We start from the raw sequence: 23487 nt of genomic DNA, 5'->3' as shown, positions 1-23487 counted from the left end.
GCTATAACAGTTTATGTTCTTAGGTTCCTTTCAGTTATAACATTTTATGTTCTAAGGCCCCTTCTAGCTATAATATTTTATGTTCTAAGGCCCCTTTCAGTTATAACATTTTATGTTCTAAGGACCCTTCCAGATATATATATATATACTATTTTATGTTCTAAGGCCCCTTCCAGCTATAATATTTTATATTTAAGGTTCCTTTCAGTTATAACATCTTATGTTCTTAGGTTCCTTCCAGCTATAACATTTTATTTTCTAAGACCCCTTCCAGCTAGCACATTTTATATTCTTAGGTTCCTTTCAGCTATTACACTTTATGTTCTAAGGCCCCTTTCAGTTATAATATTTTATGTTCTAAGGTCCCTTTCAGTTACAATATTTTATGTTCTAAGGTCCCTTTCAGTTATAACATTTTATGTTCTAAGGCCCCTTCTAGCTATAACAATTTATGTTCTAAGGCCCCTTCCAGCTATAATATTTTATATTTAAGGTTCCTTTCAGCTATAACATCTTATGTTCTTAGGTTCCTTCCAGCTATAACATTTTATCTTCTAAGACCCCTTCCAGCTATACCATTTTATGTTCTAAGGCTCCTTTCAGTTATAACATTTTATGTTCTAAGGCCCCTTCCAGCTATAACAGTTTATGTTCTTAGGTTCCTTTCAGTTATAACATTTTATGTTCTAAGGCCCCTTCTAGCTATAATATTTTATGTTCTAAGGCCCCTTTCAGTTATAACATTTTATGTTCTAAGGACCCTTCCAGATATATATATATATATATATATATACTATTTTATGTTCTAAAACCCCTTCCAGCTATATTTTCTATTTTAAGGTTCCTTTCAGCTATAACATCTTATGTTCTTAGGTTCCTTCCAGCTATAACATTTTATCTTCTAAGACCCCTTCCAGCTATACCATTTTATGTTCTAAGGCTCCTTTCAGTTATAACATTTTATGTTCTAAGGCCCCTTCCAGCTATAACAGTTTATGTTCTTAGGTTCCTTTCAGTTATAACATTTTATGTTCTAAGGCCCCTTCTAGCTATAATATTTTATGTTCTAAGGCCCCTTTCAGTTATAACATTTTATGTTCTAAGGACCCTTCCAGATATATATATATATATATATATATACTATTTTATGTTCTAAAACCCCTTCCAGCTATATTTTCTATTTTAAGGTTCCTTTCAGCTATAACATTTTATGTTCTTAGGTTCCTTCCAGCTATAACATTTTATCTTCTAAGACCCCTTCCAGCTATACCATTTTATGTTCTAAGGCTCCTTTCACTTATAACATTTTATGTTCTAAGGCCCCTTCCAGCTATAACAGTTTATGTTCTTAGGTTCCTTTCAGTTATAACATTTTATGTTCTAAGGTTCCTTCTAGCTATAATATTTTATGTTCTAAGGCCCCTTTCAGTTATAACATTTTATGTTCTAAGGACCCTTCCAGATATATATATACTATTTTATGTTCTAAAACCCCTTCCAGCTATATTTTCTATTTTAAGGTTCCTTTCAGCTATAACATTTTATGTTCTTAGGTTCCTTCCAGCTATAACATTTTATGTTCTAAGACCCTTTCTAGCTATCACATTTTATGCTCTAAGGCTCCTTCCAGCTATAACTTCTTATGTTCTAAAGTTCCTTCCAGGTCCAATAGAGTATAGGTTCTAAGGTTTCTTTCAGCTCTGATATTCTAACATCCCTTTCAGTTCTAACATTCTGTGATTTAAGGTTCCTTCCAGCTCCAAGAGTCTAGATACTAGGTTCCAAAGTCTCACCTCTAAGATTCTATGGTCTATGTTTTAGGATCCTTTCCAGTTCTAGCATTTTAAGTTCTAAGGTCTCATGCAACCCTGAGTTTCTATGGTCCATATTCAAATGTTACTTTTAATTCTAATATTGTAAGTTCAAGGTTCCAAGATCTCTTCCATCTCCAATATTCTATGACCTATGTTTGAAGGTTCTTCTAGTTCTAACATTTTATGTTCTAAAGTCCCTTCCAGCTCTAGCATTCTATGTTCTAAGGTTCCTTTCCACTCCAAGTCTCTTCCACCTCTGATATTCTATGACCTATGCTCTAAGGTTTCTTCCAGCTCCAATAGATTCTTAAGTTCCAAAATCTCTTCTACTTCTGAGATTCTATAGTCTCTGTTCTAAAGTCCCTCCCAGTTTCAATATTTTATATTCTTGGTCCTTCTCTGCCCAAAATTCTATCATCCCTCATTGCAGTTCAGTTTCTACATCTGTAAAAGGAAGGAATGGGACTAGATATCTGGTGCTAATTTCCCTTTCCATTCCATCTGTGAAGGATCAATTCAACAAACATTCATTAAACACCTACTGTATATAGAACCCTGATCTTTGAAGTGAAGTAGACATCATGTTTCAATAACCCCCAGTACTCATATTTAAGTAGAAGATAAGGTTGTTGCTGTTCAGTCATGTTCAGTCATTCAGACGCCATTTGGGGTTTTCTTGGCAGAGATAGTGGGGTAGTTTGCTATTTACTTCTCCAGATCTTTTTGCAGATGAGGAAACTAAGGCAAACACGGTTAAGTGACTTGCCCAGGATCACAAAGCTAATAAGTGTCTAAAGTCAGATTTGAACTCAGAATGATGAAACTAGGTCAAACCAGGCCCCTAAGCTACTAGAAGTCATGCTCATTGGGCTAAGGGCAATGGGCACTGTCTTACCTTCCAAACTAGACAATTAGCCAGGGGCTGGTATTTAGATGTCAGACAAGAGATTGGTCAGACAACAAAGACATCAAAGTCATCCATTGCATCCCAGGTCATCACCAGTCATCTTGACTTTTGTCCTGCCATTGAATTTCAATAATTCTGGGAGAGAGAATGAGGCTGATGATTTTGCACAGCTCTACTTCACTTAAATCCCATTCACCCATGAATCAAGACATCACTCCATGTTATCATTGGTCCTCTTTGAAAATGAAGGACAAAAGGGGCAGCTAGATAGTACAGTGGATAGAGCACCAGCCTTGAAGTCAGGAGGGCCTGAGTTCAAATCTAGTCTCAGACACTTAACACTTCCTAGTTGTGTGACCCTGGGCAGGTCACTTAACCCCAATTGCCTCAGCAAATTAAAAAAAAAGAAAAGAAAATGAAGGACAAACAATAACTATTGGTACAAGTTCCACTGTCCTAGAGCTGAAGCTATTGCAGCTCCTCCCAAGAGTAGAAACGATCTGAAAGTCCCTTCCCTTAAAAATTCCTCTCTTGAGTTCATGAACATGAGTCAATTTATATCCTAGGTGGCACTAGTAAGACTATCATAGAATTTAGAGCCAGAAAATATATTGTAATCTTATCCCCTCATTTTGAAGTTAAAAAAAACTGAATCCAAAAAATCTAGAATTTTATATCTAAGATAACAGATTCAGATTTATAAGTCACACATTATCAGAGGATAAAACTAAGACCTCATGACATTAAGTCACTTACTCTTGGTCACATAGGCAGCAAATGCCAGATCTGGAATTTCTACAGAAAGGAAATATTTAAGTAAAGGTTGCTGAATGTTTACTTGTTTGGGGTCAAACGTCAGACCTAGACTTGTATTTCTCATGCCGTAAGCATTCTTCGGCATCTTCTGCTGAATCATAAGATCCAAAACTGGAATAGACCTTGGAAATCATCTAGCCCAGCATCCTTATGGACATGGAAATCCAAAATTTCAAGGGTGTGGAAATTCACTCCAATCATAAAAAGCCATTTATACACATCCAAAGTCTGCTCTCTTATAAATTCTACTCTACCATCTGGGACCAAGCACAGCAAGTCTGATCCCCTTTTCCCCTGAGAAAAGTCTTATAGTATTCAAAGCCTTCTCTTTTTAAAAACCAAATATAGTCAATTTCTTCAACTTATATTCATGTAGAACAGCCTCCGATCTCCTTTCCAAAGTTTGTTTGACTTTCTCTTAATCAGAACTCTTACCCTTGCTGTTCTTACCGTGGGATTCATGGACTTTTTAAAAATGTTTCGATCATTCTATTTCTTTTTTTTTGCTGAGGCAATTGGGGTTACGTGACTTGCCCAGGGTCACACAACTAGGAAGTATTAAGTGTCTGAGACCAGGTCATCCTGATTTCAGGGCTGGTGCTCTATCCACTGCACCACTTAGCTGCCCCATTGATCACTCTTTTTCAACATATAAGGAGAAGGAGATGGAGAAGGAGAAGGGGAAAGGGAAGGAGAAGGAGAAAGAGGAGAAGGAGAAGGAAGAGGAGGAGGAGGAGGAGGAGGAGAAAGAGGAGGAGGAGGAGGAGGAGGAGGAAGAGGAGGAGAGGAAAGAAAAGGAGAAGAAGAAGAAGAAGAAGAAGAAGAGAAGAAGAAGAAGAAGAAGAAGAAGAAGAAGAAGAAGAAGAAGAAGAAGAAGAAGAAGAAGAAGAAGAAGAAGAAGAAGAAGAAGAAGAAGAAAAGATCTTAAGGACAATGACAATAAGGCATCACCTCCTTCACCACGAATGAATATTCTGAACCCAAAAGCAAGTTTGACTCAAATCTTGATTCCAGCACAGAGAGAAGCACCCATCCAGATCCCAATTAGTCATTCCTCCCCACCTCCCCAGATCTCCATCTCCAAAACAAGAAAACATTCCTGGGAACAGGAAGAAATTAAGGGCTCCTCTGACTAGGATAGAGGGGCTATCAAGGAGGAGGAGAGGGGGCAGAAAAAATGATCAAGAGAAGAGGAATTTTGCTAGAAACCTTTCTGTCACCATCCCCGCCTATGGTTTTGGGCCATGAAGGCTATTCTTGGAGGCAGAAGACCTGGGTTTAATAACAGCTTTGCAAATTATTATTTCTAATGGTGTCATAGTCTCCCTAATTGTAAGATAGAGGTAATTCTTTGATTACTTGTCTCACAATGTTGTTATAAGGAAATCCCTTTGTAAATCTTAAGGCACCTTAGAAATGGGGCCTATTGTCTGACTCTGGTAAACATATCTTCTAGTTGGTCTGATGGAATAACACCTCAGGTCACAGCACTGGGGGGAGATGCAACAAGTGACTCTGAGGCCCCAGTGAGGGGCTGGTTCAGAGGGAAGCTGGAAGGATGAGTCATTCTTCTTCATACCCTCATTTGGTTCTGCTCTGAATCAAGGCCTTGTCCTTGGCAGAGGGACCCACGAGTTGGGTATGACCTCATCTCCCCAATTTCCAGAAGTCTGTTTGGGGAATCCTGAAGCAGGGACAGATGAGCCCCACAATATCAAGCTTCTGGGGCCAGGAAAAGAAGTCAGTATGGCCAGGAGTCAAGCTTGATGAGAGGCAGCTTCCCAGGCCTCCCAGGGGCAAACAAAGACCTATCACATCCCCCGAATCTCAACTGTCAGCATCAATTTGGCTAGAGGTTTCCCTGTTTGGGAGATGGGGTCTTGGGGGAGATGGGAAAGAATTACTAATTTATTTTATAAATAATTGGGATCTGGACAGATGCTTTTCTACTTGATGGAATCAGGATTTGAGTCAAACAAGATGAAATTTAAGAGGTCAAGTCTTTCATTTGGGCTCAGAATATTCATTCAGAGCTAGTGTCCATGGTGAAGAAGGAGATAAATCACCCAAACGGGAGAGGCGCTCTCAATTTCTGGGCACATCGCTTTAGGAAGGATGCTGACAAACCTGCAGGTTTGGGAGGACCTTCCTTACCTTTTCTGTGTCACAGACCTTTCTGGTGACATTCATGGACTCTCTTTCAGACTGATGTTTTCAAATGAATAAAAGAAATTCTTAGAAATCATTACCTATAACCTAATGCAGGGGTGTGCTGCAAATACTTAACAATTAGCTATCCAAGAGGGGAGGAGAATGCACACAACACAATTTAACCGACATTTAAACATTTTCTCCATCCCTTTCTTAGTCTAGACAATCAACGAAATAATACATCAAGCTCTGATGTGTATGTTGTGTCTGCCAATTTCTGAGGTGTGAATAGTCACACAGAAAAATCTAACAATCAACTCTTGTGAATAGGTTGGCTCCAGGAAACTACTGTAAATCATGGGAATCAGTTTTAGTACCTGAGTCCCTTGAGGAAGCAGGCTATGGGGGAAGGGAGGAGGAAATCAGCATTTCAGGATTATAAAATTTCAGAAAGTGACAGGATCTCCTAAAACAAAGTGTAGAAAGTCAAGGCTGAAATGAGCACCAGAATAGAGACTATTTATTGATGGAAGGGACCATAGAGACCTGACAGTGTGACCCCTTAATCTTTCCAAGCAAAAAAGGGAGGATTAAAGATGGCATGTGATTTATTCAAGGTGACACAGCTAATAAGTGGAAGAGGTGGAGGTGCAAACCCAGGTTTTGAATTCTAAGAACAGCACTCCCCAGTTGTGGAATGAAATGCTGGGTCCCCTATTAATAGAAGCCGGAATCTGTCATTTTGAGGTAGAAGCCTCCCATCCCAATAAATATGTAATTGCCCACCTCATGTCTGCCTGGTCCTGGCCCTGAAATTGCAGTCAAGAGTTCTGAAGGGAATTCTTAATCTGGGTGAGGGATCAAGATTCATATACATGCAAAGTTACACAATGGTAATGATAAGGCAGTATGATATGGTGAGGGGGGAAAAAACCACAGTAGCGGCCTTGGAATAAGAGAATCCAATTCAAATGTGGCATTGAATACCTGTGTGATATTGGGCAAGTTATTTACTCTCTCAGGGCCTCAGTTTCCCCATCTGTAAAATCTGGAATAGATAGCTGGCTGCCAAGGTCCCTTCCAGCGCTAGAATTACAATCAAATCTCTGTGATGTAGGTGCCATAGTGATGTCATCCGACAATCCTGGCCCCACCCTGTGCTGTAGGTACCACAGTGACATCATCCAACAATCCTGGCCCTGCCTCTGTGATGTAGGTGCCACAGTGACATCATTCATCACTGAGCAGTGTCCTATACCAAAAAGAATATAGAAAGCCCAGTTTCAAGACTCGGCTCTCCTATTATTGGGCCAAGGGTAATCACAGCAAGTTGGGGACATCTGTAAAATGGAGAAATCTAGTTGTGACCAGGCAGGGCAAGTGCTAGCCCACACATCCAGGTTTACCTTTGTTTCTAATTTTGGTTTGTTTGTTTATCTTTGGATGTGTCCTCCTGAGGGCAGGAATCAGGCACTCTCCTTTTCCTCCAGCCAGGCTTTTTCTATAAAGACTTGTAACTTTAAATTCCACTGCGTTCTAGTTCTGGCCAGAAATACAATCACAGGATTCAGAGCCAGAAGGGAACTTAGAGTTCATCTGTTCCAAAACACAGTTTCCAGATCAGGAAACTGAGGCCCAGAGAGAAGGCAAGTGTCTTGACTTAGTTCACCCAGCTGGAAAGTGGGAGAGGAAGCTTTCAAACCCATTTTGAGCCCTTGACTACAAATCTAATCTTCTTTCCATCAATGCAAATGATGAATGCAAATGGTAGGATGATTCAAATTCAGATTGATTATTTCCACTGCACTGGAATCAGCTGCCATATTTTTATATAATTTTAACTTCAAGTCAAGCTTTTGAGGGGATTCACTGATCCCACTAATGGACACCTGGCTGTTCTAGGGCCCTACCTTGGAGGATCAACTTAAAGGCAGGAACAGTTCCCTGTCTGGACCTCCATTCTCCCTAGACAATGAGGGTATGGGTAGTCTTAAAGGCCTCTGCAATACTATGATTCGATTCCTTCCTTCTTCCAGTATTTATTAAACACCAACTGGAGGCAGTTCAGTGGCCCGGAGGATAGAGCACTTGGTCTGAAGTCAGGAGACCCGAGTTCAAATATGGTCTCAGATATTTCCTAGCTGCGAAAGCCTGGCCAAGTCATTTAATCCCTATTTCTCTTAATACATTAAAGGAGGAAATTAAGTACTGGCTACATGCAATGGGGTGTGCTAAGCCATGGGGGAGACGCTGAAATAAATAGAACACTACTTGCAATGACTGGTGACTAACTCAATTCAGCAAATCTATATAACAAGCATATTATGTGTGGGCCCCTAGGCTTGGCCCGGGACTGTAAAGATAAAAAGCAATAGGTCCCTGCCCTGAAGGAGCTCATGATCTAATAAAAGACTATTAGTGACTAATTTAATTAATTAGTTTGCTTATTAGTTGGCCATTTGACTGAATCAGCTGACCCCCGCCTTCAGAGCTGCTGAATTGTTTTGAGGAGCTGTAGCCTTTCTCCATGTAGGACTGAGAATCCTCAGAGGTCATCAAAGTCATTCTCATTTTATGTAAAAGGAAACTGAGGGTTTCACTCAAGGTCACAGAACTAGGACCCAAGCCCACATGTCCAGGCTCCAAATCCACCAAGGGTAAAGGCTGATCTCAGAGGAGACTCAGGTTTGCAGATGCAATTAGCTGTTTTTTTCTCATGCAATTCTCATAGTTCTTCTATGAGGGGGTGATGTCGTTATCCCCATTTTACAAATGAGGAAACTGAGGCACCAAGAAGTTTAAGTGACTTGATGAGGACCATCCAGTTTTGATCCCCAAGGTTTAATCACTAGACATACACTCAAAGAAGGTGATTTACAAAAAGAGAGATTCAAAAAGAGCACAATTTGTAGCCACACTTTTCAGTGACAGTAAAGAACTTGGAAACAAAGTAAATAAATGCCCATAGACTGGGGGGAGGGGGAAGGGGGAGAGGAAGAGATGGTTAAACAAGCTGTGACATACAAATGCAACTGAATAGCCCTGTAATGTACAAAGAAAAATGGTCATGAGGAATACAGAGAAACCTAGGAATATTTACATGAACTGATGCAAAGAGAAGGGAGGAAAACCAGGAAAACAACATACAGAGAGACTGCAACCACAGAACAGAGATAGCAAACAGTAACAAAATAACAGAAACTGAACGCTTCTAACCTAGAGCCGCCAAGTTTGGTTTCAAAGAAGGGCATATGAGAAGACAGACCCCCCCCCTCCTTCTTTGCAGAGGGGGCCAGAATATGCATGGAGAAGGATGCACTTAATGTCAGACTTTTTCAATATAATGTCATTACTGAACTTTTTTCAATTATTTCATATAAAAGATGACACTCTGGGAGGAGTAGGGAAGTGGATACACTGACAAATGACTGCAGAAATATAATTTCAATAGAAATTCATTTTTTAAATATACATAGAAATGATCAGAAGGAAGTTCAGAAAGTGACAGATAAACAGGCAGTTTTATTACTGTTCCATTGAATTCAATGATATATATATTTTAATTTTAACATGTATTGTTATATAATATTATAGTATTATTATATAAGTATATATTATTGTGTTACATGTAAATGTCATTTATAAATATATCAATCTATTTTTATTTCAATATACATCCAAACTTCAATAAAAGATCATGTTTATATATATATATATATATATATATATATATATATAATATATATATATATATATACTGAAATGGCTTGTTGATGTCAAGTTTATAATAAAAAATAAAGAAAAGAGAGAGAGAAGGAAGGAAGGAAGGAAGGAAGGAAGGAAGGAAGGAAGGAAGGAAGGAAGGAAGGAAGGAAGGAAGGAAGGAAGGAAGAAAGGGAAGGAGGGAGGGAAGAAGAAAGGGAGGGAGGGAGGGAGGGAGAAAGGAAAAGAGGGAGGGAGAGAAGAAAGAAGAAATAGGGAGGGAGGAAAAAACAGGCAGAGACAGAGAGACAGAATCAGAGACAGAGACAGAGAAAGACAGAGATACAGAGACAGAGAGAGAGAGAGAGAGAGAAGAGAGAGAGAGAGAGAGAGAGAGGGAGAGAGAAGGAAGGAAAGAAGGAAGGGAGGGAGGGAGAGAGGGAGGGAAGAAGAGAGGGAGGAAGAAATAGGGAGGGAAGAAGAAACAGACAGAAATAGAGAGACAGAATCAGAGACAGAGACAGAGAAAGACAGAGATACAGAGAGAGACAGAGAGAGAAAGACACAGAGAGAAAGACACATAGAGAGAGACAGAGAGAGAGAGACAGAAAGAGAGAGAAACAGAGAGGGAGAGAGAGACAGAGAGAGAGAGAGAAGGAAGGAAGGAAGGAGGGAGGGAGGGAGGGAGGGAGGGAGGGAAGAAAAGGAAGGAGGAAGGGAGGGAGGGAAGGAAAGAGGGAAGGAAGAGAGGGAGCGAAGGAAAGAAGGGAGAGAGGGAGGGAAGGAAGGGAAGGAAAGAAGGGAGAGAGGGAGGGAAGGAAGGGAAGGAAAGAAGGGAGAGAGGGAAGGAAGGAAGGGAGGGAGAAAGGAAGGGAGGGAGGGAGGGAGAATATCCCAAAGCTGCTTTTCTAAACACTGATCTTATAAAAACTGTGGCTGGCTTTGCTCTGTACTCTCCCAACTGAGCCCAGGCTTCCAGTGAGTTGAGCAACAAGATTAGAGATTAAAGTTGGGGGGAAGCTTAGAGACGCCCTATATTTCACCAAAAGGAAACAGAGAGAGTAGTAACTGACATTCCTGTAGCAAAGCAATTTTTGCATGACCTACATTATCCCATTTGAGCCTCCCAACAATCCTGTGAGGTTCGTGCTCCAGAAATTATGATCCCCATTCTACAGACAACGAGACAAAAGGTTGAGATTAGACATAAGATGCTCACAAGTCACACAATCAGCACGGATAAGAGGCAAGAACTGCTCCCCAAGCCTCCTGACTGTCCTCCATGCCAAGCTGCCTCTGGACAGTCACACAGCCAGTTGGGCAGAGCTGGAATTCAATTATAGCCCCTTTGGCTCCGAGGCCTGTGCTCTTTCAAAATACAAAGAATCTGGTTATTTAACTGGATGATTCAGGCACTGCCCAGAAAAGGAATAAACATTTCACATGGGAAGTTGAAACACATCCAACTAGCTCATTGCATGACATAATTATGGCTAGCATTTGTATAGCGTCTAAAGGTTTGCAAAGTGTTTTATATAAGTTAACTCTTTCGTTCCTTCCCAAAGCCCTGGGAAGCAGTTGCTATTATTATCATCCCCATTTTACAGCTAAAGAAACTGAGGCAGAGGTAAAGTGATTTGCCCATGATTGAAGAGCTGGAATCTTCTGGTCTCATTTGACTCAGATCTCCCTGACTTTCTGCTCTGTGCACTATAGCACCACCTGGATGCCTTCGTCTCTCCCCTCCCCCATCTTGTATCTAGGCTCAGTTTATGCTCTGGAACATAGGGGTTCCCTGGGCATTCATTGATAACCTGTTTATTGAGTGATAGCTCATGACATGCCCGCTGTTACCCAATCAGGAAGTGCTGGAGCCCAGGCTCAAACTCAGAATTTCTGACTCCAAATCTAGCACAACTTCCATTACTTGACATCTTTCCAATATCCTGGAGGCCTCCTCCTGCCCCAATCCAGGATTATTTGGCCTCTAAAGAGTGAAACTGGGCATTCATGATTCAGCCTGGTCAGGGTATTAGTAAATGCACTTTTTTCCTGAACCTGACCCTTTCTCCTACAATCCTTACCGATCCCACAGCCAGGGACAGAAAATAAGATCATTCCTATAAGTATTTATAAGTTCTACATAAGTTCACAAAGCACTTTCTTTACATTAACCCTTTGGTGATATAATGCAAGTATTATCATTCCCATTTTTCAGATGGGGAAACTGAGATTCAGAAAGACCAAATTATTTGTCCATGGTCACCCAGCCCAGTGCAGGGACAAGGTGAGAACTCAAGTTTCCTAACTTCAAAGTCAGGACTCTGGAAGACCATGATGTCTCAACAATGGATGGCTTTTCATTCACTCCAGGAACTCTTTCTGCCCCCGCCTGACTCCTGCTCCCTCTCCAAACCCTATCCCAAAGAAGCAGCTTTAAAAACAAACATTCCAACCTAAACCACATACACAGGGCAATATTGTGCAAGCAAACAAAATCTTCAGAGCAATTCAATAGAGAGGAGGAGAGAGAGAACAGGAGAGAGACAGAGTCAGAGTCAGAAAGACAGAGACAGAAAGAGACAGGAAAACAAAAACAGAGATAGAGAATGGAGAGAGAAAGAGAAAAAAGGGAAGAGAAACAGAGAGAGAAGGGGAGACAAAAAGAGTGATAGAAACAGAGAGATATGGAGGGGCAGAGAAGCAGAGAGAGAGAGAAGGACAGAGACAGAGAGAAGAGACAGACAAAGTGAACCCCACTTGGCATGAGGACACCTGGGTCCTTGTTCTAATTCTGAAACTAATTCAAGGACAAGTAATTTCTACTTTTGTTCTCAACATCTTCCCCTAAAAAAATGATAGCCTTCAAGAGCATCCCCCAATTTGGAGAGTCTATGTTCTATGTAATGAAATGTCTTTCAGATATAAAATTCTAAGTTCTAAAGTCTCACCTACATTTGCCATTCAATCCTAGTTTAGCTGCCCTATTCTATAGTGTTTTTGCAGTTGCTTTCTTAGACCCAAAAATAAAACTTTACATTTATTCTTTTTAAATTTTACTGGTAAAGTGCTTGACACATAGTAGATATTTAATAATATTTGCTGAAATTTTTCATGTCCAACTCTTTCTCTTCTCTCACACCTGCCATCTTAATTCGAGTTCCTCTCAGCTCTCTCCTAGAGTATTGCAACAGCCTCCTAATTGGTCTCCCTGATTTGACCCTCTCACCTCTCCTGTCCATCCTAGGTTGTTGCCCAAGCTGTTACCAAAGCAATCTTCCTGAAGTGTAAACATAATGGAGTGGCAACCCCTACTCAAAGAATCACAATGGTTCCCTATTGCCTCTGCAATGAAACATCAGTTCTTCTGTTTAGCTTTCAAAGTCCTGTACGACCCTGTCCTCTTGTTCCAGAATGATCAGACAATACTCTCTCCTACCAGCTGCAATTCAGCCAAACCATCCTTCTCAGCTCCTCATATACAACAGTCTAAGCCCCTGTCTCTGCTTCTTTGCAGTGACCATTGCACATTCCCAGACACCCTCCATTTCCTTTTTCCTCTACTTCATGGGTTCCTCACCCTTTAAGGCACAGGTTAGGTACCATCTACTAAGCAAAGTCTTTCTCGGTGCCCCCAAATGCTAGTGCCAATGTCTTCCTAAACTTCCTAAGCCAAGAAAGAAGGTTCCTTCCTTGGAAACTTTCTACCAGGCACCCCAAATCTGGAATGTGCCTCTTCCTTATTTCTACCTCCCAGAATCTTTGATTGTCTTCAGGTTTCAGTTTAGACACCACTGTGTACATGAAGCCTTTCTAAATCCCCCAACTCCTGGTGTCCTCTCTCCCCAAATTACTCTAGATTCATTTCACACACACACATACATGTGTACACATATGTACACATACATATCCCTATATGGATATTTATGTTTATATATACACATATGTGTGTTTGTGTGGGCACATACATTAACATAATGATAATAATAAATGATGCTGATTTTCACGAACCCAGCTCTGAGATATAGTCTTCCAGGGTCAAGGGTAACCACCATTCCTTGTGCTTCTGTGTTTCTTCCCAACTCAGCTTTGTCTCAGAGTGATGTTAATATCTGATATTCTTTCTCCCCCAGTTTCTTCCCAATTGTCCCTTAGTCCCAGGGGCAGCTGGAAGGGTTATTCACATTCCCTTGGTCTGCTTCCCCAAACATCTAATAGAATAGTAAAGTAAGAGAGAGGGGAGGAAAAGTTTGATATAAGATAAGGGAGAGGGAAGGATGAATTTGATATACACATATATATATTACATTGTCACCTCCCAGATTAGTAAGGAGAGGATGATCTTTGGTCCCCTTCATAAAAGGGAAAGAAAAAAGGAAGAGAGGGTCTGCCCTCAGGGAGCTAACAATCTGAGAGAACGATCCAAACCCTCAAAATGAATTTATAATTGCATTAGACAGCTGGGATTTGCATCTGGCTCTATCAGTTCATGATCACTGAGCCTGTCTGCAAACCCAATGGGATATTATCCCTCAGGGAGACATAAGCATTGAGACTTTTTGGTCATTTCCACATGGATATCGGGGTTGTCCTGAAAGGCAGGTCAAATTTTGTGTCATCAAGCCAAGGAAAAGCCCTTCATACACAAACATCAGTGTGAATGACCTAAGGAGGAAACATCAGCTTGGAATGATAGAAGTGACCGAAGGAGGTCAGAAAGCCTGGATACTGATGCCAGAAGTCCCTTCTGCTCTCTGGAACTTAGTTTCATCTTACATAATATGAGTTTAGGCTACAATCAGGGGTTCTTAAATTTTCTGTCTTATAGGGTGCCTTTGGCAGTCTGGTAAAGCCTAACTGAAAGCAACTAGGTAGTACTATAGAGCATGGAGCGCCTGGCCTGGAGCTATCTCCAGCTCCCAGCTATAGGGAGATTCATCTTCCTATATTCAAATCCAACCTTAAATACTTACTAGCTGTGTTACACTAAGGAAGTTATTTAACCTGTTTACCTCAGTTCCCTTATTTGTAAAATGTAAAATGTAAAATGTAAAATGAGCTGGAGAAGGAAATGGCCAACCAAGAAAAACCCAAATGGGATCACAAAGAATCAGACACAACTGCAAAATAACTCAACAACAAAACTTGTCAGCACTTCTCAAAATAATGCTTTTAAATGCACTTAAAAAGACAGTGTTGCAAAGGAAACTAATCATTCAGATATGTAATATCAAAATATTAAAAAACTAAATTTGAGGATCTAGGTTGAGAAAGTCTGGTAGATTTTTGTAATGGCAAGGAATGGGAAGTTGAGTGGATGCCCATCAGTTGGGGAATGGCTGAATAAGTTATGGTATATGAAAGTAATGGAATATTATTGTTCTATAAGAAATTAGCAGCAGGATGATTTCAGAAAGACCTGGAGAGATTCACATGAACTGATACTGAGTGAAGTGAATAGAACCAGGAGAACATTGTACACGGCAACAACAAGATTATGTCATGATCAGCTATGATGGACTTGGACTTTTTTCAACAATGGGGTGATTTGAGGCAATTCCATAGATGTGGAATAGAGAGAGAACTATGGAGGCTGAATGTGGATCAAAGCATAGTGTTTTCACCTTTTTGTTGTTGTTATTTATTTGCCTTGTTTTTTTTCTTTCTCATTTTCCCCCTTTTTATTGGCGTTTTCTTGTGCATCATGATAAATATGGAAATAAATTTAGAAGAACTGCACTTATTTAACCTATATTTAACCTTGCTTGGGACACAAGGTTTTCCAAAGATAAATGCTGAAAATTATCTTTGCATGAATTTGGAAAAATGAAAAGCTATTATAAAAATTAATTAATTAATTAAAAAGAAAATCTGGTAAGTTATCTCTAAGGCTTCTTCCAACTCTGAACACTTGTAGGCTTCTCAATGTTTCTTCTTGCCCTGGGTTGAATGGGCATTGAGGAGTAAGGAAAGAAGAATAAGGTGCACGTCCTTCCCTCAGGGAGTTGCCAATTGAAAGAGCAGATACTTAAATAAGTGGAAAATAGAAAAGCCAGTTTTCATCACTTGTTAAATTATTTGGGGTGAACAATCAGTGATGTTCAGAGGCTGAAGCCATCCCTGAGAGCTGGAAGAATCAAGAGTGACTTCTTGGAGGAGGTGAGACTTGAAGAACTGACTATCTTCCCTTGGATGACTGTGGTGTTCTTCTTTTCTAAAATATAATTGTTCTTTGGGAGCAGGTTTCCTGGGGAGCTTCTGGAGGCAGCCTTAGTTTCAGTTCAGATCAATAATCACCTCAAATGCAGCCAGGAGTTAAAAGTTTAAATCCTTTATTGTCTCCTTCAAAGTAGCCCAGTTAGTTTTCTTAGAGGCCTATCTCCCTCCTTGGTTCCAAGAGCTCTTGCAGCTCGTCTGCCAGCTTCAGCCTCCAGCTCTCTCTGAATCTTGCTTCTCCTCTCCCCCGACTGAATTCTGGCTCTCAATCTCTTCAACTCTCTCCACTGAAGCTCTAAGAGCTCCTTATATAGGATCTCTTAAAGGTGTGAACCCAAAGGTTGACTCCTCCTCTGAGAGAGTGGGATTATGGGAGGTGTAAACTTGTGAATCTCATACTGAATCCTGAAATCTCCCAGACTAATGTGTGAGCTAATGTGTGAACTCTCAAAGGTGTAAACATAAGCATTGTTTCTATCAATTCCAGTGACTTAACGCCTTGTAAGGATTCTTACAAATGACCTAGAGCTCTCTTAATGGAATACAAGTTCAGTGACTCCAGAGTCAAACAATCCCAGAGATGAAGCCCCCCCCCCTCCACCCCAATCCTTCTGGTCAAGGAGTCATACATGACTTAGTACAGAGCACCTAATGAAGCTGTGGAAAACACATTTCACTGGCTAGAAATGAACATTAAAGGGGCTATTCATCCCAAAGAGCTGGCCGCTTTCCACGGCACATGCAGCTTCGGACAAAATCCACTTTTTCTTCCCCCTCCCCCCCAACCCTTTTGCTGTATAAAGGACTATTGATCTGGTCATTAAACCAGCGGGTGTCTGCTGATTTCACCCTCATTTGAAAACTTGGAGAAGCAGCCAGAGCTGGGCCCTTGGGGAAGAACGTCTGAGCCACAGACAGGCCGGCGCGGGCCTCCTTTCAAAGGGTCCATCAACTCTGCCTCAACAAGGCTGGGCTCAGACAAGAATAATCTGAAAGGGGGAGGTCAGGAAACAGGGGCAGCTGCCGTGTGAGGTCAAGGGCACTGGATGTGGACTCAGAAGGTCCAAGGTCAAGGTCTGCTTTCCTTCTCTGGGTTTCAAATCTGTCTTCTCTAAAATAGAGGAAGGGGAGAGAGAAAGGAGAGGGGATCAACTGTATGACCCTTGAGGTCTCTTTTGCTCCAAAGCCCATCACAACTTATTAACTGTATGACCATTTCATTTCTATGTGCCTCGGTTTGTGTACAAACTATGGGCCTCAAACTATGTGCTTTTATATGTCTCCTCTATATACAATTGTAGATAGTTCTATAAGATTATAGGCTGATAATTTGGCTGGTTTCCTTCTAGATGAAGGAAAAAGGAAAAAGAGGGCCATGTATTAAAAAAAAAAAAAAGCTAAAAATGATTGATGAATTATAGTCCAGTCCCTGTCACCAAAGAAATTCTACTAATCTCCAATAGAAGACAAGGTTCCTTGGGATGGGGATTTTAATTTTTATATCCTTAGTGTCTAGTATAGTGTCTTTGTACACTAATGTTCACTTAATAACTACTTATTAAGTTGAACTGAATTGAAGTCAAGGGAACTCAGAGGATGGCAAATCTAACCTCCTCATAAATCAAGGCCCAAAGAAATAATGATTTGACTAAAGGCGCAGAGGTAGAAAGTGGCAAAGCTGGGACTTGAACTCAAGCCATAGCCCATTGCCTTTCTGATGGTTATCCTTGTATGACCTATTCAAGATTAGTATACTCAGAGATACTTAGGGTCCCATGCTAGACTATAGCATTTTTAAGAGATTCCAGGGTTCCTTTTGTCTCTTTCAGTATAAAACCACACAATTTTTAGCTTTCTTGGTTCGTTCCACATCTGTCTGTCTGCTCCTGCCAATTGCCTGGGTTGTGGTTATTTGTGTAGTTTCATTTCCCAGCGCCAGACCAGAACTGAGACTCATAATTGGTAAGGAGGACGAAGCACATGTCTTCTTGTATCCATTTTATGTGAAGGATTGTTCCACAGATTATCAATAAACCTAGACTTTAGCTTAGAGGTAAGTGTAGACATGAGCCTGTCCCTTAAAATCCCAACAAAAATATCTCTGCTATAGGAGTTCTTAACCTTCAAAGAATATGTGGCTATATTTTAATTTCATGGGGTGAAATGATTTTTATTTTCACTCATCTTTGGTTTCTTTTGTACTCCTGCACATTTTATTTTATGCATTTAAAAACGTGACTGTGAGAAAGGGTACATAGACTTCATCAGGCTGCCAGCAGGGTCCGGGCCACCAAAATAAAAATTTTTTAAGGTTAAAAACACTGTTCTCCTTCCTATATCCCAGGGAGGTTGTGAAGATATTTAGTAAACTTTTTTAGAAATTGGAGTTATTATTATTTATGGTTTTCACAAGTTCATCTCTGCTTTTTCCATCCTCTTCATCCTGGGCCTAAATTAAGAACCTCCTCAAGATGGATAAAGAAACTCCCAAGTGTGGATAATTTCCTAAGAAGAACAGAATCCTAGATATTCTAAGATAACAGAGAACATCTAGTGTAATCTTTTTCCTGATGTCCTTTCCAGTCCCTCTCTTGTCAGGGATCCCATTCCATCTGGGGAATAAAATTGTTAGGAGGTCCTCCCTCTGATGTTAACTGATCCCTGCCCCATTGTTTCTAGAGCTATTCTCTGGAACCACAGCCTCCCTTCCATGACCTCTCTTCAAATACTTAAAGGACAATTAGCATGTCTTTCCATCCCTTCTCCAGGCTAAAGCTATCCCCAGTTCCTTCCAACAAACCTTGGACAGTCTGGTCTGTCTCCTCTGCACCCTGGAAGCTCTCCAGCATATCACTTTCCTTACTAAATCACAGTGCTCAGACCTGGAAACAATACTCAAAAACAGGGTCTCACCAAGGCTTAGGTTCATCACCTATCTTGCTCTGGCCATTGAGCATGCTATATTGATCACTCTGAGCCTCCCCCATCCCCTACATCTGCCCTAAAAGAAACAACTCCTCCATTAACGGAGGGATTCGGCACCCCTACCAGCCCCATCTGAACTCCAGCCCCCTCCAGCAGCAAGGAAGAGCCTTATCTAGGAAATGTCAGGAACAAGTGGTCCTCTTTGTCCCTACTGGCATCCACTGGGCCAGGCCCCACAGCTGGCTCACAGCTTCCCAGCTGTTCCAGGAATCTAACAACATCCCTGTCAGAGCCAGGCCTTTGGAAGGGTGCCATTCACTTTTCCAAAGCTCTCTTATAGCCACTCTCTCATATATTCCATGAAGCAACTATAAGAGGTAATCAGGTTAGGAATTATTATTTTTACAATTAATGGATAGGGAAACTGAGGCCCAGTGAGGGGAAATGACCTACCTTTGCTGCTTCTCCTGGCCTTCCTGAAAAGCCCTCATTCCTATTCTCTCCAAAATTCTACCCAAATCCTTATAGTTATTCAAAGCCCTCCTCTTCCATGAAACCTTCTTTGATTACTAGTATTGTGTCTATTTTTTGAGAGAGAAAGAGAGAGAGAGAGAGAGAGAGAGAGAGAGAGAGAGAGAGAGAGAGAGAGAGAGAGAGAGAGAGAGAGAGAGAGAGAGAGAGAGAGAGAGAGAGAGAGAGAGAGAGAGAGAGAGAGAGAGTCTTCTCTCCCTTTCTCCCTTACTAGGGGGTCCCTGTTCCCTGGGAGCAAGGTCTGGGTTTGAGCCAGAGATATAAGCTTCCTTGGAGACAAAGAAGGCCTGGATCAATTCCATCTTTGTCTCTCCCACACTGTAGCTAGATTCAGAGTTAGATGCAATAAATGTTTCTTGAATCTAATAAAATATTAAAGATATAATTTCAGTTTTGAGGGATTGCCTAGACCAGGAGTTCTTAACTGGTTTTTTGTGTGTTGTAGACCACTCTGGCAGTCTGGAAGAGGCTATGGACCCTCTCCCTCAGAATCACATTTTAATTTTTTATCAAAAGTTTTTTTTTTATTTTTCCAAATATGTGTAAAAATAATTTTCAACATTCATTTTTGTAAGACTTTGTATTCTGAATTTCCTCCATCCCTCCCTTACCACACCCTTCCCCAAGACAGCAAGCAATCTAAGTTACATACAATTCTTTTAACATATTTCCATATTTGTCATGTTTGTGAGAAAAATGAGACCAAAAGAGAAAAAAACAAAAGAAAGAAAAAGTAAACAAACAAAAAAAGATGAAAATACTATGCTTCAATCCATATTCAGTCTCTATAATTTTCTCTGCAGATAAGGACAGCATTTTCCATACAAAATCTATTGGAATTTTCTTGGACAATCACATTTTTAACTACTTAAAATAAAATATATAGGGTTACAAAGGAAACCGATTATATAAACTACATTTATCAAAATATTTTAATAAGTTCATAATTTCTGGCCTAGGGTAAAGAGGAAACCAATCAAAATATTCATTGACTAATGCAAACTAACTCAATTCTTCATAGTTTATGAAACAGGTAGGGAAAATCAAACTCAGGTGTCCATCTTTCTTAAAATTTTTTGTACTTTAGAGTTTACTGAATATCCCCTATGAAAGTGTTCAGATATAGACATCATCATTTGATAGCCAGGAAAATTCAGACTCAGAATATGAAGTGACCTTTTTGAGAAGCACATCAAGTCTGGGTTATACCCAACACAGTTCTATATCTGTCTACCTGTATCTATTTATCATTGTTCAATAATTTCAGTCGCATACAATTTTTCATTACCTTATTTGGGGTTTTCTTGGCAAAGATACTGAAGTGGTTGCCATTTCCTTCTCCAGCTCTTTTCAAAGATAAGGAAACTGAGGCAACCAGGCTGAAGTGACTTGCCCAAAATCACATGGCTAGTAAGTATCTGAGTCAGATTTGAACTCAGGTCTTTTGACTTCAGGAACTCTATTCTTTATACCACCTAATTGCCCCATATCAATTTATTATCTATTTATCTATTTCTCCATTTATCTATCTATCTCTCCACTTATTTATCTGTCTCTCCATTTATCTATCTCCTTTTATTTATCTATCTCTCCATTTATTTATCTTTCTCTCCATTTATCTATCTAGCTGTCAGTCTATTTATATATCTCTCCATTTATCTATCCAACTATATTTATTTAGCTATATGTCTGTCTATCTTTTTCTCCATTTATTTGTCTCTCTATCTATCTATATGTTTTGGAGAAGTTTTATAGGGAAAGAGGATTCAGATTTGCAAGGTACATATTAGTCATGCAATAAAAGTTTTATAATTAAGGGATAGATGCATGAATGTTAGATTCAATTCTGCATTTAGAGACTACTATGAATAAATGAATGATGGCATCCAATGCAACAGGAGCTCTTCCTGGTTCAGCCTAGGTCCAGAACTTTGAATTAGAATTAACATATTATCCCTGAAAAATAAAATCACACAGATTATTTCTAAATTCTTAACTTAGGAAAATGGAGATATGGTACCCTGGAAAATCTTCACTTCTCACAGAGGAACAAATGGATAGAAGTTTGAATTTGGAATCAGGAAAAGCTGGGCTCAAACAACACTTTAAATTCATGTTAGCTGTGTGATTCTGGGCAGATTATTTCATTTCTCTGAGCCTTGGTTTCTTTATCTGTAAAATCAAGGAGTAGACTCATTGGTCTCTGAGGTATGTTCCAGAATTAAGTCTGGCTTCTAATCTTCATTCTATATGTGATACTGGACAACATCCCAAGTCTCTCCTTGCCTTAGCTTTTTCAGCTTTATAGTAATGGATGGAATATTTTCTCATCTTTGGGAAAGTCTGAAACTATTATTTCATTGCTGGAGGGAGCTCTTAGAATGGAAATTCTATTCATGAAGATTTGCCATATTTATAACTTATGTTCTTGGACAGTTACTGTAAGGACCAAAAAACTAAGTGACTTAAACTAGTATGGTCAGAATCAGAGCAGAGTCTTGTTCTCTGACCCAGTCAGGTCCAAGGCAGCAGCTCAAATGTTCTGGACTATGAAGACAACTCTATCCATCATGCCTTCCTGCCTCCTACGCAGCTCGAATGCTTACGTGTGCAATGTGCAGCCCAAAATCCTGTCTACACAGAGTGAGAGACTATACATGTGGAGGTCTACACTGGCTAACATTTTGTGACTCTCTTTTCCATTTTGCCTGGCACATAGATCTTATAGTAGTGGGGGAAATAGGTGGGGGGGACTAAACCTAGAATCAGAACTGGGACCTGGATTTGAAAGCTGCCTCTCCTACGTACAAAGCTATGTGATCTCAGCTCAGGTTCTTCATCTTTAAAATGGGGATGGTTATTATCTAATATAAGGCTGCTGTGAAGATAAAATGGGATAATGCATGTAAAGTTCTCTGCACACCTCAAAACACTCTAGAAATGCCATATGTTGATAAAGGAAAAACTGAAGAAAGAACTACAATCAGTACAATGATTATCTCTTACCCCTTAGAGCAGTGATTCTCAAAGTCTGGTCCAGAGCATCCTGGGAATCTCTGAAATCCTTTCAGAGAGTCTACAAAGTCATAATTCGTTTTTATTTTTAATGTTATCAATATCTATAACTATAAACCACATAAACAAAAACTCTTTGGACAAATCCTCAATCATTTTTAATAGGATAAAGATATTGAGAACAAAAGTTTGAGGAGTACTGCCTTAGAAGTTGAGGGACTGTAGGTGAATGGGATATAAATTTTCAGACAGGATCAAAACAACGTTTTATTTAACTATTTATTTATTTAACAATTTTTTTTCCCAATAGAAGACTTTTATTTGAAGAGAGAATTTGGGGAGTAAAGGAGCATAAACAGTGAGGGGGATTAAAAAAAGAGAAAAGACACAAGCACTAGTAAAACATTTAAAAATGACATAGAAGAGGGACAGCTAGATATGCAGTCGAGAAAACACCGACCCTGAAGTCATGACCTTATTTGGGGGTTTCTGAGTACAAATCCAATCTCAGACACTTAATACTTACTAGCTGTATGACTCTGGACAAGTCACTTGACCCCAATTACCTTGCCAAAATAATAATAATAAAACTACATAGAAGAGAGCAGAATGGATTTCAGGAGGGGATGCAGACAAAGCAATGTCAGTACCACCATGTTAAATTTAATAAACTTCTTTAAAAATCACTTTTAAAGAAGTTTATTAAATTTAACATGGTGGTTCTGACATGTAATAGAATTGTGGTTATAATCCCCATTTTCTGACTTCTTTAGCATCACTACTATGAGTCCATATAACTATTTGAGTTTATTAATCCTCTGGATCTCCTCTATTTCCTTATCTATAAAATAATTGGCTTTTAATGTCTCTTTTAGCTCCACATCTTTGAGCCTATGGAATTACCTTGTATTGTCTTTGTATATAATTTGAATCTATTTATAAGGAGAATGTCTTTTCCTCTGATAGATTGTATGTTTCCAGAGGGGAAGGACCTCCTGGGTTTTTATTGTTGTTTTGTTGTTTTTAATCATTCTGGCCTAGCAAAGCACCCTGGAGCTGGAGAATGAATGAATGAATGTTTATTGATTACTTTGAGGGAGAAACAGAAATCCAGCTCTTTGCTCAGGGTCACGTAGGCAGTCAGGGGCAGGGCTAGAACCCAAGCTTCTCGCCTCTCAGCCCAGGCCTCTTCCATCAGTCCGAGCTTCCTCTTTCCCTTACATCATCATTTTCCAGATGGCAAGTAATTTCACAACCAGTGCTTATGAGTAGAGGGGTTTCCCCGAGTTAGAAGAACAGACACTAAAGTGCCTTTCAGAATAAGCCTGACGTCCATGTGGAAATAACCAAAAGGGCCTAAATGCTGACATCTCCCAGAGGGATAATATCCCACTGTGCTTACACACATAT

Source organism: Antechinus flavipes, chromosome 6 (genome assembly GCF_016432865.1).
Source record: "Antechinus flavipes isolate AdamAnt ecotype Samford, QLD, Australia chromosome 6, AdamAnt_v2, whole genome shotgun sequence".
Taxonomy (NCBI): domain Eukaryota; kingdom Metazoa; phylum Chordata; class Mammalia; order Dasyuromorphia; family Dasyuridae; genus Antechinus; species Antechinus flavipes.
This window is presented reverse-complemented; position numbering follows the sequence as displayed.